The 17,971-nt window shown below is 41.9% G+C and overlaps 1 protein-coding gene across 1 annotated transcript in view; it reads left to right on the plus strand.

Annotated features, from left to right (window-relative positions):
• Positions 1–7,214: 7,214 nt before the first annotated feature.
• The window catches only part of ACER1 (alkaline ceramidase 1), a 35,690-nt gene continuing 24,933 nt past the window's right edge, over positions 7,215–17,971 (plus strand). Inside the window, exon 1 of the mRNA XM_075863276.1 lies at positions 7,215–7,328. The gene's annotated coding sequence lies outside the window, so the exon portion shown is untranslated. The remainder of the gene's footprint in view (positions 7,329–17,971) is intronic.

Here is a 17,971-nt window from a genome sequence, read left to right on the forward strand (position 1 = left end):
GGCGTTTGCAGGTAAGTCGATGTAGCTACTTACCTGCAAATGCTGATGCTGCTGCAGAATCAAGTGTAGCCTCTGGTGCCGACACGATGCAGGACCTGTGAGTGACGTCACAGTGCTGCACTGCCAGAAGCTGGGCGTTGTGAAGAGAAGTGGATGACACTTCTATACACAACGCCCAGCTAGTAATAGTAGTAAACACGCCCCGATGTACGCACATAATACACGCCCAGTTGTACTTTTACTTTTCAACACGCCCAGTTGTACTTTTGCAAGCCTCATTTGCATAAATACGAAAATGGTCATAACTTGGCCAAAAATGCTCGTTTTTTAAAAATAAAAACATTACTGTAATCTACATTGCAGCGCCGATCTGCTGCAATAGCAGATAGGGGCTGCAAAATCTGGTGACAGAGCCTCTTTAAATCAATTTTTATGTTAAACATATTTTTAAAGACTTTTTGGTGATGCTTTTTTGTTCAATTTTCTATGTCATTATATTAAAAAATAATCCTAAAATCTTGCAGTTTTCACTCTGGCCACTGTGCCTCACAATAGACTGACACTTCCTGTTCTGTAGAGATCACTTGTCAGCAGTCATCTCATTATTATTACAGGCAGGATTACTCTGAGGGTATGTTCACAGGCAGTGGTTTCAGACGTAATTCGGGCCGTTTACGCCTCGAATTACGCCTGAAAAAACGGCACCATTATGCCTCCAAACATCTGCCCATTGCTTGCAATGGGATTTACGGTGTTCTGTTCCCACGAGGCGTAATTTTACGCGTCGTTTTCAAATTACGGCGCGTAAAAAGACGCCGCGTCAAAAGAAGTGCAGGTAATTTCTTGGGACATTTTTGGAGACGTTTTTAATTGACTCCATTGAAAAACAGCTCCAAAAACGGATGTAAAATAAGTCTCGAAAAACGCGAGTGGCTACAAAAACGTCTGAAAATCAGGAGCTGCTTTGCTTGAAAACAGCTCTGTATTTTCAGACATTTTTGAGTTTGCGTGTGAACATACCTTCACAGGTACCACCTATATATAGATAACACAGGATCCACTATTGATAATAGGTGATGGACACCGCTCCCCTCCTATCCCTTTACACACAGTGACCTCTGAACAGGTCATAGAGCATGCCTAGAAAACTCTCCCACAGAAGTGAATGAACATCTCCTGTTCACAGGTTCCTATGGTCCGTGTGGCTGCTGTAAATCATATCTCTAAATGCTGTTAACAGCAGCTCAGGCATACTCATGTACAGAATATATATTTAAAAAAAATTACAGACAAAAACTAAAAACAGATTACTAAAAAATAATATATCTTACCATATGATTTTAATTTTGGTTGTTCTGTTGAATGATTTTTAGGTTCGGATGCTTTTCGTCAAAGACAGTGGGGGAAATCTATTAAGACTGGCGTTTCATATGCTAGTCTTAATAGAAAGTTAGAGAAAGCTGTAACACATTTATTAAGAGGCTGTCACGGCACGGGGTGTGGACCCACTGGGCCGTACCGCGTAGCGGAATAGCAGATGGCCAAACAGGTACAAACAAAGTCTATAGTCCAGGAAGGGTACCTGAGACAATGTAGACAGTAGCGGTGATTCAGGCTAAAGATAAGGCTCCAGCAGTAGACAGACACCCGGCAGGGTGTGACGCAGTATAGGCCCCCGGAAGACACAACTTGACTTTAACTCTAGATGGCACAGAGGCACGGTAGCACGGGATACAGGGTACAGGCAGCAGGAACGGGTAACACTGGGAACTGGAAAACACTGGGAGACCATTTCCAAACAAACTTTAGGTACACAACAATGCTCAGGTGAAGATCAAGAGGGCAGAGCCCTTTTTTATAGTCCAGCAGCATTCTGGACTGATTGCAGACTTCCTGCAATTATGCGCACACTGGCCCTTTAAGGCCGTGCGGGCGCGCGTGCCCTGCGGAAGACAGTCACAGAACCAGGACGTGAGTGCCGGTGTCTCTCAGGAGGGAGCGTCCGTCAGAGGGTAAGTCAGAACGACGGGCCGCAGCCATAGACGTTACAGAGGCAAACGCCTCTAAATGAATGTGTCGCATCTTTTGGCCGGCCGCGCGATAAAATTGTGGCTCAACGACCGTGGCCCTGCGCCATCCATTTCTCCCATCACATTGGATATAAATACAAAAAACACCATACTCACCTCATCACTCCTCTTCTACCCTCGGTGTCCCCTCAGGTTCTCTTAGCATGCCGCATGGCTTTTACAAGGTGCTAGACTTTGTATGCGATGCAGCACTCAACGTCATCAGTGCTGCATCACATACAATGTCCTGACACTGCCCGGCGTCAGTACGTGGTACAAGCCACAGCATGCTGAGTAAAATAAATAGCTACCTTAACGCTCAAACAGTATATAGTTCCACAAACAATTCCTAAGTTTAAGGAATATAACTCCTTGCACCATGCAGAAAGGGAAAATGTGGTGTTCAACGATATCTCAGATGGAGATCAGCTGAGCTCTGTAATTCCACAGTAAACAGAACAATCTCGCCCAAAACCTAACACCAGGCCTATAGTTTGTAAGGTAAAGCTGACATAGAGTGGCACCGCACCAACAGCGCAAATCAAAGGAATTTTAATAATACTCACAGGATGCAAGATACAAACAAGCATATTAGTTAAAAACATGCGGCACGTCAAGTATCTGCCCGACCCTGGGTTTCGCCCTGCCAGCTTCTTCTGGGGCATACTGGGCATGTGTAGGAAGATCCTTTTAAAAATGCCACAAATCACATATAAAACAAAGTAATACAAATAATAAAAACATGTCCATCACAAAGCTGTTCCATTTTATTTCATGATCTATATTACTTTGTCATATCAATATAAAAAAATATAAAAGATGAAACACAGAAACATATATGTCTGTCCACAATTAGAAAACAAGTAGAATACTTTTTTACAATGTATGATACCCTTCTACAATGTATGATATGCCATATGCAGTCGGCGCTTGAATTGCACCTTGAGAAAAGATTAAAGAGGTAGACAGCTCCTTTGTGGGATATAGTAACAGGCATAAGATGTGTGTATAATTTTCGTGGTTGTACTCCTGGCTTACCGCAGTCAAGTGTGCACATTCAGTTTTGTATTCCAATATTCCTGTATGTCGTTGTCTCTGCAGTAGATTGTGATAGGCTTAGGAAGTTAGCGGTGTCATATGGTCCCGATATCCAAACATTTTCTGCATTTGATTATTGGATAGTATATTACTATTCCTCGTTTTTTTTTTAATGGAAATATAAACTATGTGTCTGATTGGTGGATCTTGGGCCTCGTGATCGAGAGATACCCCCCTGTAATATGCTGGATTGGCTAGTAGTGTCAGGTGAATTGGTCTCATTTTATGAATGGGAATGTAGCCACTAATTGGTGGGATCGGATCACGATCTATAAACTGGCATAGATTTCCACTATAAGGGCAGATTCACACGAACGTTGCGTTTTTGCGCACGCAAACAACGCGGCGTTTTGCGAGCGCAAAAACCATTTGACAGCTGCGTGTGTCATGCGTGTCTGATGCACGGCTGCGTGATTTTCGCGCAGCCGGCATCATAGAGATGAGGCTTGTCGATGCCCGTCACTGTCCAAGGTGCTGAAAGAGCTAAATCTTTCAGCACCCTCGACAGTGAATGCCGAACACAACAGCGAAAAACATGTAAAAAAAAAAGATAAAGTTCCTACTTACCGAGAACTTCCCGGCCGTTGCCTTGGTGACGCGTCCTTGGTGACGCGTCCATGGTGACGCGCCTCTCTTGACATCGGGCCCCACCTCCCTGGATGACGCGGCAGTCCAAGTGACCGCTGCAGCCTGTGATTGGCTGCAGCCTGTGCTTGGCCTGTGATTGGCTGGAGCTGTCACTTGAACTGAAGTGTCATCCCGGGAGGTCGGACTGCAGGAAGGAGACAGGAGTAATCGGTAAGTTAGAACTTCGTGTTTTTTTTACAGGTTCATGTATTTTGGGATCACAAGTCACTGTCCATGGTGCTGAAACAGTTTAACTCTTTCAGCACCATGCACAGTGAATGTCTCCCGACGTCGCGGACCGGAAATTTTTTGGCCGGGTTCGGCCAAAACGAGTTTGGCCGAACCCGGTGAAGTTAGCTTCGGTTGTCGGGGTTCGCTCCTCGCAAAGACACTCCGTTTGGATGCTTGGAAACAGAAAAGCACGTGGTGCTTTTCTGTTTCCATTCATCCTTTTGACAGCTGTTGCGCAAACACGCAGTTCGCACGGAAGTGCTTCCGTGCGACATGCGTGGTTTTCACGCACCCATTGACTTCAATGGGTGCGTGATGCGTGAAATACGCAGAGTTATTGAACCTGTCGCGTATTTTGCGCAGCGAACAAACGCTGCGCAAAATACACGGACTGTGTGTACTGCCCCATAGACTTCTATAGGGCATTGCGTGCCGCGCGAAAACCACGCGCCCTACACGCTGCCAAATCACGCTCGTGTGAATCCCCCCTAAGTTCGCCAGTTTTCTGGCATAAATTATAAGAAATTTGTCGGGCTGCAAAGGTTAATAAATCTCCCCCATAATGTCACAAGTCATTTGTACAAGATGCTCGGGATGGATCATAATTGCCATATTTAAAGTATGAACATTTTTTTTTCTCTTAAAGGAGCACTGTTTTTTTATTTTTTTTATTTACCCCTCCATTTGTACATTGGTGTTTCAGTGGGGTGCTGTGTGCAGAAATACTTACCGATCTGTGCATCAGGTTGTTTTCGAGTCCAGTGCCACCCACGTCATCTTCATTTTGGACGGAATGTGCTGCGGGTTCCAGGTCGCATACACTGTGTGGTTTTTACGCACTGTATCTGAACTATGGGAACCCGGCCTTAGAGTGTAAAATGCATAAAACAACCTCCACACCTAGAGCATGTAGACAGGATTGCAGCTTCCTCTAGCGATAACAGCTGATGGCTGGGGGTTCCAGCAGCTGGACCCCCTGGCATACAGCTTTTAGTTGGGGTGGAACTGCTGAACAAAACCTCTTTTAAGCAATCTCTGATAGGAATTTAATAAGGATTAGAATTCAATAAACAAAAAACTGAATTGAAGATTAGCACATTAGGCATAGAGCATGCATGATTCTCTCAGTATATAAGTGTAGGTTACACACAGAGGTCAGTTTTGCAAGATGTTTGTGGTGGCTGCAGCTGGAACCCAGCTGTCACTGTGCCTATGGATCTCCCTAGGACACCTGATCACTGAACACAAGGCTCATATTGAGTCTTGTGTTTATAAAAGTTAATTACCAACCTTTGTTCTTGGGCATTGTAACTATGTCAGGCTTTGGAATAATTATACATATGTGGCACTGTTATAGTCAGGAGAACTATCCAATTACACTGTGGTGTAGTAGATTTCATAGTTAAACCACCTACATTGTAGTTACTAGGAAAATAAAAAGAAAACCATCTTTCCATGAGTATATAGATAATATATATTTGTGTTTAAAATAATAACTTTGACATTATTGTAACATCTAAAGAAAAAATTTGACCTTTTCCTATTAGGCTGGGTTCACACTGAGCTTTTTGCAGGCAGAAAATCTGCCTCAAAATTCTGTTTGGAATTTTGAGGCAGATTTAGCTCTGCCTGCATGCTGCGTTTTTCGCAGCACTTTTCGCCCGTTTTTTGGCACCTTTTCTGACGCGATTTCCCCATCAAAAAACTCAGTGTGAACACCCCCTTTGACTGAAGTGTTACAAATAGTTGTTGCTATTTATTTATAGTACTATTTGCCCATATCAAGAGCAATAGAGTAAAGAAAACAAAAAATACTGTTAGTAAAATTGTAGAAGAGAAGAAGTGGAGCATCATGACTTTGGTGATGGTGGCCAGCAGCTGAACCCATCTATGTCAGGCTGAATTCACACGAGCATGTTCGGTCCGTAAAGGACGGAACGTATTTCGTGTGGCCTAATCTTTTCCCAATGTTTGCCGTGGGGTCCCTCAATTACTTCTTACACTTCTCTTTGTAAACATCACATTTCCTTATAAATATTCTTAGAAAATACGAGATAATGAAGGAAAATATACTAAGTCATAACAGGCATGAGATCAAAGGAATTGAATTGTGGGATAGGTAAACCATGGGACATTATGTAGGGAACTTTTACAACTTACCGGGCTCAGCAGTTCAGGAGGTGTCAGCTTCTTGCTGTGGATTCCTGCTGCCAGGGGCGCTGGCCTGGCTATCTGGGAACTTACTGGAGTGGTTTTACAGGATATTCTGGGAGCCATTATATTGTAGTCATGTGGTGCCAATTGATTGTGTAAGGAGCATTATCATCAGCTATTCGGAAGCTTCTACTCTGTTAATTCTGCCCCTGTAACTCAATGTCACAATGCAGGGAAATTCATAAAGACATTAAGGAAACATATATAAAAGTATGGAGTTCTCATACTTGGATTTACAACTGCAAAAAAACTAACATACATAACATTAGGGTGACACCATATAGTGCTATGAATTTAAAAATAGAAAATCTAGTTATTTCAATAGCTATGTAACCAAATGTGTAATTCAGTAAGATACAACAAATTAATGCCATAGTGCAAATTAATTCATATATTCTCTCTCTCTCTCTCTCTCTCTCTCTCTCTAGCCAAATTGGGTGCACCTCATATAATATATGAATAAATAATGAAATGTAGATATATTGTGTTATGACACATAATCCACACATAACCTATATCAGCAATGGATTGTATATGTCAGCAGGGCAGTGTTTACCCTATGTTGGCTGGGTTGGAGGTAATGATAAGACAAGATAAGGGTTGCCTGGCCACCACTTCCTGATTTCGAGTACATATATTATAGCCACATTATATGACTGGTCAGCAGGGAAAAAGACAGTGCCCCTTCACACTCAAATGAGCCCATTATAGACAATGCCATTCCAATAGCATGTCTATTTGTGTCCTCCAGCAATGGCACCCCATTGTTTGGTCCTACATGATGTAGGACCTAAAGCAGCATAGGCGGTCTGCTTTATCAATGGGACACACAAAGCCATCTCTAGGAACTGTTTTGTGTGCTCTGTGAAACACATAAGCCAGTATGACCTGTGACACAGACACACATAGGACAACACACATACCAACCCTTTACTATCTTTGTCACACCCATTAAACCTCCCATACAACCTGTTCTCTTGTCATTGCACGCTTCCCACTTTACTTGACTTTCTCATACAGAAAGCCTGCTTGTGCTCCTTCCAGCTATTACGGTGTTGCCTTAGCTTTACATTTCCACAGCGTTTCAAGGTATGTATGAATTGTACTGCTGTTTTGGCAACAACAGCCAATTTTATATGTAGATGGCCAATACTGAGGTGGAAGAATAAATGTATTCTTGGGTGTTAGACATTGACAATAGGATCTGCTGGCAACCGTGTTTGTGTATATGGCTACTCACAATGATCTTATTCTTTCCTTGCTGCAGTATCCCCTGGTTTGCCACACTTTTTATAAAATGCTACAGTCTCCAACAGGTTTATTATTTGTGCTTGTCAGAAGTTCTGTAATACGTATTAATTCCATTTTAAACCGTTTGTACCGTGATATAACACTATACATTATGCACATTATAGATGATTAAGGGCAGATAAAAAAATACTACTTTGTTACTTTGAATATTTTGTAGTAAATACTGCAGCGTCTCTATAACAATGACAGAGGGAGAGCTATTGGGTGATGTATTGTATTGACTTAGTATGAAATGTAAATCCACTTATGTAGACAGTAACATGTAATTATTAGAAGTGGTGGTTTTGGTGTCATTTGGAACACACGGTATATAGGTATCTTTTTTTAAAGCGCTTGTCTGGCTTAAGCCGATTATTGTTATTTTTTGTATGATTAAAAACTATCCAATTTTCTGTGATAGATACACAGGTGTTGGGATGTTAGAAGATACAGCTCTGATACGCATACTGTAATTGTAACGATCCCAGCACCTGTGTGTCCATCACATGACCAGGACAGAATCGTATCCACTGGAAGTAAACAGTGGAGGTACCTACTGAACAACAACAAGCAGAGATATTGAAAACCGTAAGGAATGAATACAGAAATTACTCTGGAAAAATGTAAACTTTTAATTATACAAAAAATAACATTCATGTGCTGAAACCGGACAACCCCTTATAATATCCGTCTATGCACTAGTTAACGTAACACATCATTTACGTCAACAGTTATACTCTCCTATGCAGCAATTCCTGAATAACAAATTGTAATAACTATATGGTAAAAAATTACCACATGTTACTGAGTTTTACGTTTTTCACATGGCAAAAGTCTGCTGTCCATCTGTTAACAGGCAGAGCCCATGATATATTAAGTTAGTGGGTGCAGTCAGATGTAGTTAGATGCGCCAAGTGTGTTCATGCATGCATAGATTCATTCAGAAACTCAATACTTCACTGCAAACTGCTCACCGCACTGCAAAACTGCTTTTTCTAAACCATTAATTCAACCTTCCTTGTGACGTACTATGACATTGCGGAAACTATGCATCACTGACGTAATAGTATGATGCATAGTGATGGTGCAGATACAGCTCCTCACTTGTGGGTGCTGGCGGTATTATACAACCGACACCTTGCTCTAATGGCGGAGATGGGAGATAACAATGATCCAGCCATTCAACCCCTTAGATGCCACTGCAGCATCTAAGTGGTTAGACACAGGGCAGGGGCTCACACTGTCACCCCATTAGCCCCTCTGCAAAGCAATGGCGGGGTGCCGATGGGTTGCCATGGCAGCTGGGGGCCTAACAATGGCCCCTTGGTCTGTCATGCACATAAGCCTATTAAGCAGGACCTAATAGGCTGCATGTCAGTGTTACACTGCATGTGTGTTACAATGTATTATAGAAGCGATCAGAGAATCGGATTTTCATGTCCTATAGAGGGACTAAAAAAAGTAAAAGAATGTAGGCCTGTTGGCAGATAGACAAAAAGCACTGTAAAATACCATAAAATAAGGTGGTGTTGGCCTTTCGCTTTCCTTTTGATTTCTCTTAGATTTTATGATGCATTTTATTGCAAGACATATAGGGGTAGATTTACTAATACTGTCTAAGATTTAGACTGCGTGAACTTAGAAAAGGCAGTCACAACAAGTGCCAAATTTATCACAGTAGTGCACATTGTATGATAAATTTGGAGCATTTTGCTAGACATGTTAGACCCTTTTCTTTTCCGTATATCACCGCTTGGTTGGCTTCGTTTACGACAGTTTTTTTGGGCCAAATTTTAGTGCAATTTTGATACACGTCGGCACATTTTAAGCCACGTCCTCTTCATTAAACCACACTTTCTTTCTAGACTCTAGGCGCAAACATCTGTTCTTTTTGGCGCATTTGCTTCATAAATAGCTCTAAAATTGGATGCAACATTATGCACCAGAAATGCGCCAAATTTTGCTGTATTTTACAACACATTAGTAAATGCCCCATTAATGTATATTCTACCACTAGTGATGTTCCTGCATAGAGGTAGACTGCTCCATTTCTATGGGGCCTGTGGTGAGATGGAGCCCAGGACTGAACTGCTTCTGTTGCATATCTTCACACAATTAGGCTGGATTCACACGAGCATGTTCGGTCCGTAATGGACGGAACATATTTCGGCCGCTAATCCCGGACCGAACACACTGCAGGGAGCCGGGCTCCTAGCATCATAGTTATGTACGATGCTAGGAGTCCCTGCCTCGCTGCAGGACAACTGTCCCGTACTGTAATCATGTTTTCAGTACGGGACAGTTGTCCTGCAGCGAGGCAGGGACTCCTAGCATCGTACATAAGTATGATGCTAGGAGCCTGGCTCCCTGCACTGTGTTCGTTTCGGGACTTCCGGCCGAAATACGTTCCGTCCATTACGGACGTAACATGGTCGTGTGAATCGAGCCTTATTGAGTGAAACTGTAAAATTCTGTTTACCTGCAGTTGCCACTATCGGGAATTTTCTGTATACTGATTTACACAGTAGTGACAGCAGGCAGCCATTATTTTATTTAAATATATGTCAGAAAAAGAGATATTTATGCCATAAAACTAGATATTTCTTTTTGAGTTTTGCCCTGTGCCGCTATGTACAACTATAATACCAGAAATGTTTTTTCAAAACGGCAGAGCACTCATGAATTCATGCTTTGTGCTGCCCAGATACCGCCCATTCTATGTTGGTAGATATATGCACCGCATACATCACCAGTGTATTAAACGCAGATATGATTCCGAATTCAAACTGTACTTTGCCCTCCCTTATCTGGCTCGTGACCCCTCAATCATGTGATGCAAAGACATAATAAAGAAACTCTTCTTGTATGAGTCATTCTAGATGATCTGTATCCTTTAGGTAGCTCCAGAGTAGATGCTAGTGCAGTTATGAAGGCTATGACGACCTTCGCAACCAATTGTTTTTTATATCGTTCCAAAGTGTCTTAAATGAAAAATTATGCAACTGTGAAACAAGGCCTTGATGGAAAAAATTACTATTGTTTTCATTCTACAGCACCTTTTCATATGTATGCATCTCCATGGTAACAGACAACAAACTCTAGGTTGTCTAATCCTGCAGTCGTACCTCCTCCCATCTGTCTTCTTCTTGCTAACCGATGGATTGTATGTAAGGGACAGTAGAAGGGAGTATGATTGCAGAATCAGACTGCACAAGGTGGGGTTGTTGTCTGTTATTATGGAAATGCATTTACATAGGAGCTGTAGACACAAAAATCCTAGAACATTTTTAATAATGACTATTTGGCAAAGTCTCAGTTTTGATTTTTAGATGCATTGCAGCTATACAAAAAAAACTGGTTGGGAAAGTGGACATGACCTTAAATTTTGTAGCGTTATAATGTATATTTCACAATTCTCCAGCCAAACAATTTCCATGGGAGTATTTTGGAGAGATCAAATATGCTTCAACATATGGCAGTCTGACAAAAAAATATGGGATTGACAGATTTTTAGAGGAACAGTTCTTGCCCAAATGAGTAGCATGAACTGTAAATAGTCTTTTGGGATGATTTTGAATGCTGACTGTGAGCCATGCCGTCTCACCCAAAACCAGTCAAACTGCACTAATACTCTTCTGACCAACTAGACATGAGTCCAACAGCAATATTTTAAAATCTGTTCATTTTAATGTCCATGGTTTTGGAATGAGATTTGGTTGTCCTAAAAATTAGAGTGATAGCAAAGAGTTAGGCTTGTTATTTCCTTGATAAATCCTGTTCTAGATTTTTTTTTTTTATTCACTTAACCATTATTGCCTTGATAAGGCGGTAAGGGAATGTTCATACATACGTTTTTGCTGCAATACCCCGATATTTTTATTTCTATGCCCCAAAAAGTGATGCAAAAAGCGGCACAAATATAACAAAAACACACATAAGAACATGCTGTAACAGCTTTAAAATGAAGCTTCATTCTTAGGGCTCGTGCACATGACCTCCGTATACTGCTGTACAGGTTCCGTTGGATCCTGTGTGTATGGTGATATTCTCCCCTAAAAGCAATGCATCTTGGGAAGAACACCTCTGTACATATGGCATCCCAGAGTTGTAGATAGACTTTCCTTCATCCGGGGCAAAGATTCAGTGTGGCGCCCCCACACACACACTTACCTGCTTACCTATAACCTAAAGAGGACATATCACCTCTCCTGACATGTCTGTTTTACTAGTAAATTGTAAAATAATTCTGAAACATACTTTATTTGTTTTAGAACTCTACATTGTGCTGTTCCTCTGTTATTCCTATTAAGGCTGGGTTCCCACAGTGCAGATTTGCTGCAGATTTTGCAAGCTAAAACCAAAATTGGATCCAGGAGAGGAGACCTATAAGGCATTTCTTTATATATTTCTTGTGTTTAGGTTCCATTCCTGATTTTGGCTTAAAAAACGCACGCAAAATCTGCAGGAAATCTGCACTGTGGGAACCCAACCTAAAACTTTATGATTAAATTGACTGGGTGTTACTGGTTGTGGGGTGTGTCCCTACACAGACGCCCCAATGTCCTGAAAGAGTGAGATTGTGTAGCGACAAGGGAAAGGTAACACCTAGTTGTAAATTTATTCATAAAAGTCTAGGAAGGATAAAAAAGAAAATGCAGAGTTCTAATAAAATAGATAGATAGATAGATAGATAGATAGATAGATAGATAGATAGATAGATGCAGATATACACACACTCATTTACAGAGGATGGACTGCGGTTACAATTTGGATTGACAGTAACACATGAATAGTGTCACTATATCGCATACATAGACAGTATGCTATACTGTACACATAAATAGATATACCAAACAAAGAAAAAAACACAATTTAGACCCCAGACCTGACTTTTTACGTACCATCATTGCTCCCAGTTTTTGCACGGCTTCGGGCGCCACTGTACAGGGTGCTGATGCCATCCAGCATCAGGACGTTACACTATGTCCTCACCCTGGACCCAGTGCAGTGGCATTTGGAGCATGGAGGGTATGTATACAGGCTATCTATTGGATTAATTCAATAGATAACAGACTTTTTTTTTTTTTTAAATCATTCTGTGCTCGGGGCAAAACGGAGTCTCAATACGGCTGTATGCATGGGCCTTAGAGATTTCCTGAAAGGCATGTCAGAAGGTGTCAATGCAGAATAAAGGGGTCGCCACCAATAATATGGTCTAATATACAACGACCAATAACAAGGACTATTACACAGTAGAAACACTTATAAGACAATGTCAATCGCTCCTTGCAAAATTAATTACCTGATGGAAATATTGACGGATACTAGCCGAACCATGACACCAATTAACATCTGGGTAATTAAAATCTCCCTACAGCAGAGGTGTAGCTAGGTTCCCATGCACCCGGGGCAAGGATTCAGATTGGCGCCGCCCCACCCGCCACTTCTTTCACGACATCTCCTTCCCCCTCGCCATGTTTGCTTTCTCTACCAATCAATGAGGTGTAATTTTTTTCACAATTTTTTTAATTTAACTCGAGCATAAAAGCATTTCTACATTTTACAAGCAATATATATTTATATAAGGGATTTACCATTACAATAAATTAAAAGAAAATAAATTAAGGAGGCCCTGTATGTGTGTGGCGTTCTTATGTCAATATGTAGAATTTTTGTTTCATCCTGTAATGACGGGGTAGGGAGACAGACAGGTGAGCCCTAATCTACCCGCCACTCAGTCCCTGCCTACTTGCACGGCCCGTCCTAGGCGACGGCGTACAACGGGGCGACGGTCCCTACGCTCAATATGTGCACGACAGACAAACAGACAAGGGTACACAGAAGCTAAGGGAAATGGGGCAGTTGCCCACGGCAAGACCGTGAGCAACAAGAGTAGTGAACGAGCCGAGTCAAACCAGGAGTGTACGATGTACCAAACGCAGAGCAGGAGCGTAGTCAGTAAAGCCAGGGTCAAAATGAAGCATAATGATAGCAGGAGCAGCAGAGCCAGGAAACAGGAAAGAATCACAGGCAGAGACAAGCAGGAAATTAAGGTATAAATAGACCGAGGGCGGGAGCTAGAACCGTCCGGCCAGGCTGTGATAGGTTCTCCCACTCCTGAGCCTACCAGCCTGAGTAGTAGCAGATCGAGTCACTCTATCAGACTTAGGAGCAGGTGCAGACTGATTAACCACGGGCGTCGACACAGAAGCTGTGTCTGGCAGATCCTTTACACATCCCTTCCATTTTTCCCTCCCCTTGGTTGAACTTGATGGACATGTGTCTTTTTTCAACCGTACTATGTAACTATATGAATATGTTCCTCCAGTACCAAGGCCTCCAGCTCTCTCATTTTGGTTGCTAGACTTCTGGCATTTGTGAACATACACTTTAACTTGCCTTTCAGTTTTTTACATTCAGTATCAGAAATGTAATTATTTGACATTATTTGGGCATTTTTATCTTCGATATTGTTTTGTAACAAGATGATCTCCTTATGCTGTTGCCTAATCCTCTCCCCACAGTCTATTTCTCTACCCACCAATATAGTCTGAACCCTCTCTAAAGGAGGTTTCAAATATTACGATTATCGGGCAGACAAGCGTTCATATAACTCTCATTGCCGATAATTGCCCTGTGTAAACAGGGCAGGGATCAGCAGATGACCAAGCAAACGCTTGATCATCTGATGATCGTATCGTTTTAAAAAAGTTAAATATTGTCGTTGTCGGCAGCACATCTGCCTGTGTAAACAGGGAGACGCGCTGCCGACATGATAGTAATGTATGGGGACGAGCGATCGGAGTAACGAACGCTCATCCCCATCCATAGCTCCGTGTGACAGGAGCAAGCGAGCGCTGATCAACGATGTCTGGTTAATCGGCGCTCGCTGCTCCGTCCAAGCGTCGGCCGGTGTAAAAGGGCCTTAACCTAACTACCCATTTCTTTCGGAGCAACCTACTGAAAAGCTAACCTCCCCACTGACAGTATGACATAGGTATGATGTAAAAGTAGATAAAAGTATGTATGTACAATGACTATCAATCCAATGGATATTACTTTACAACAACATAAATGTCAAATGATATCAATACTGAAAACATGGGTAGATCTTGCCAGACTTGTATATAGATTCAGCATGTCACCTTCATCGAAGTTGATGATAGAGGGTTCAGATGCTTTACTATCACTGGTCTGCAATTAAAGAGACAGTAGCAACGTCTCTAACTCACTCTACAACTAGGAGAACAACAGGGCAGATATTCAGTACTCTAACTGACCCTAGAAGGGAGATTGGCCCATAAGGCCCTCTCCCTACACTACAAACATTTCTTCCCCCTTGGGAGTCATCAGGGGATTTACATGGAGTATATATATCAAGAAGATTTTATGGGAAAAAAAATGTACAACAAATTTTTTAAAAATCCATTTGAAAGAATCCTATTGAAAAATTTCTGTCAATATTTTTTTTGCTATATTTGCTCCATCCACAGAATTTAGAGAACAAAAGGAGGCGATGATTTTTCAAGAAAAATATCTGCAAAAAGACAATCTTTTAAAAAAAATAGGTAGTCACAATTGTATAAATTCAGGAGATACCAGAGGTCAAAAATTGATAAGAGAAAAACATACCATACATACCCAATCTGACAATGCAGAGTTTGGGGTCCATACCAAAATTCAATTGCATAAAATCACTAATGTCGCATGGTCCACAATAAGGGTAACTTTATCATAATGGTAGAACGATAAGGGCCAGAATTCAGACCACAAGTCCAAAAAGACTTAAGAAGCTGACTGAGGTCTCAGAAAGCCATACTCCATAAGGCGAGCTCATGCCCCTATAGTGACAGGCAGCATGAAACCGTTTAAAGTGAGCGCTCAATGGCGCCATTACATTTGTCTCATTTAAATATCCCTCAACTCCACCTCCCATCCATGCTATGTATCACATGTGTCGTTACCATGGTGCTAGTATACTAGAACAGATGCGTCGCAGCAGCGACCGTCAATGTTCACAAGACAAAAGCGCCTATTTATGGTCTGGCTGAACATAAGCAGACAGACAGGTAAAGACTCTTGGGCTAATAGTAATTATAACAAAAAATAGGGACTGCGCCAAACAACGCTTAATGAGTGGCCATAGTGTGAGGCACCAAGAGAATGCCCAGGTACACTGGCACACCTCCTGTGACCCACATCGAGGCCACAAGAACAATCAGGACAGTTCAGGTCGTGCCATATATATGATGATGAGAGCACAAGTGCTACGGGATAAGAGGGAGAGGAAAGGACAGCAGAACAAATGGGACAATAGGTAATTCTAAATGAAACAGACAAAGTTGACCTGCTCATTCAAACCATCTGGTGTAACTATCCCTAGTCTGAAAATCCACTCTGTTTCTCCCTGAAGCACTTTTTTTTATCCCAGTTACCCCCTCTCGCAGATGGTGCAACAAGATCAATTCCCATAAAGCTATGGCCTTTAGGGTCACCGTTGTGTACAGTGTTGATGTGTCTGGAAATAGGGGTATCCCTCCCATGCTTAATGTCACTAATGTGATCACCAATTCTTCTACAGAACTCATGGATTGTTTTCCCCACGTATTCCATTTTACACACACAGGTTATGTAATGATGGGAGTAGGGAAACAGACAAGTGAGCCCTAATCTACCCGCCACTCAGTCCCTGCCTACTTGCAACGACCCGCCCTAGGCGACGGGGTACAACTGGGCGACGGTCCCTACGCTCAGTAAGTGCACGACAGACAAACAGACAAGGGTACACAGAAGCCAAGGGAAATGGGGCAGCTGTCCACGGCAACACCGTGAGCAACAAGAGTGGTGAACGAGCCGAGTCAAACCAGGAGTGTACGAGGTACCAAACGCAGAGCAGGAGAGTAGTGAACAAACCGAGTAAAACCAGGAGTGTACGAGGTACCAAACGCAGAGCAGGAGAGTAGTCAGTAAGCCAGGGTCAGTATGAAGTAGGGTCAAATAGTTCAGAAGCTGCAGCAGGGCCATGAAACCAAACGAGAAGAATCACAAGCAAGGAACAGGAAAGGCAGGTATAAATAGACAGAGGGCGGGAGCTAGCTCCGTCTGGCCAGGCTGTGATAGGCTCTCCCAGTCCTAAGCCTGCCATCCTGAGTGGTGGAAGATGGAGTCAGTCTCACAGACATAGAAGCAGGTGCAGACTGATTACCTATGGGCGTTGACACAGAAGCTGTGCCTGGCAGATCCTTTACAGGTTACTGTATAGGTGACTCCATGTGACCTACAGTATATGAAATTGTTAATTTTGAACATCTTGCTGTTAACTGAGCTTAGGAAACTTTTACCACATTGTATAAACTTACATTCTATGCAACCACTGCATTTAAAACAGCCTGTAATTTTTCTCTCCAACCATTTCCCTTTCTTGGTTTCAGGGGAAAAATGGTTATGTAACAATCTGTCTCTAAGGAATCTACCCTTCCTGCATGTATTCTGAGGGACTGGGCCCAACACATCTCTAATGTCCCTATCCATTTTAAGAATGTTCCAGTATTTTCTGAAGATCTGTTTCGCTCCATTTGCTCCATTATCAAATGTCGTGATCATCCAGATCATGTCACAGCCCTCACTAATCTTTATCTTAGGAGTAAGCAGTTCATTACAGTTTTTGGAGAATGCCATCTGAAAGGCCGATCTCAGTACATCATCAGGATATCCCCTATCCCTAAAACAAGAGCTAAGGTCATCTGCTTGATGTATAAACTTACGGATCTATGAACAATTTCTCCGAAGCCTGAGGAATTGTCCCCTAGGGATACCTAGTTTTAGAGGAAATGGGTGATTACTGTCCCATCTTAAAAGGGAATTAGTAGCCGTCGGTTTCCTATATATACTTCAGTATGAAGTTCACCATTACCAATAAGTATGTCCAGGAATGGTAAAGAGTGTAAAAAGGGGAAAAGAGCCTCCTATTGTATTCTTTCAATTATTAATTCTTGCCCAGGTGTACACCACCTATATAATTCATAGAAATTATGGGTATGGGAAAAGAAGAGAAAGAGGGGGGAAGAATAATGAATATTGGGTCGCCTTCAATCATTATATAGATTGATACCGACAGTCATAAGGAAGGAAAATCCAATGTAATGTCCCCTTTAAGTTGCACTGGCAGAGTAACTTTGTTTCTATTTTTTACTTTTGTTTTTACTTAAATATTTTTTATTTATTTTTATTAATGTTACTGTAGTGTGTTTTTCTTATTACAATTACAATTCCCATTAAATTAAGACACCGTCCTGTATGAATGGTTGTGTCCACATCAACGGGACTAAAGAGGAAGTGCTCTTGGAGCTACAAAAGTGTAATTTTAATGTTCAACGTTTTCACATATAGATTGCCTTAATCCATAAGATCGTATTGACATATTATGCACTCCCTCAAATTGC

This window comes from Rhinoderma darwinii, chromosome 1 (assembly GCF_050947455.1).
Source record: "Rhinoderma darwinii isolate aRhiDar2 chromosome 1, aRhiDar2.hap1, whole genome shotgun sequence".
NCBI classification, from domain to species: domain Eukaryota; kingdom Metazoa; phylum Chordata; class Amphibia; order Anura; family Rhinodermatidae; genus Rhinoderma; species Rhinoderma darwinii.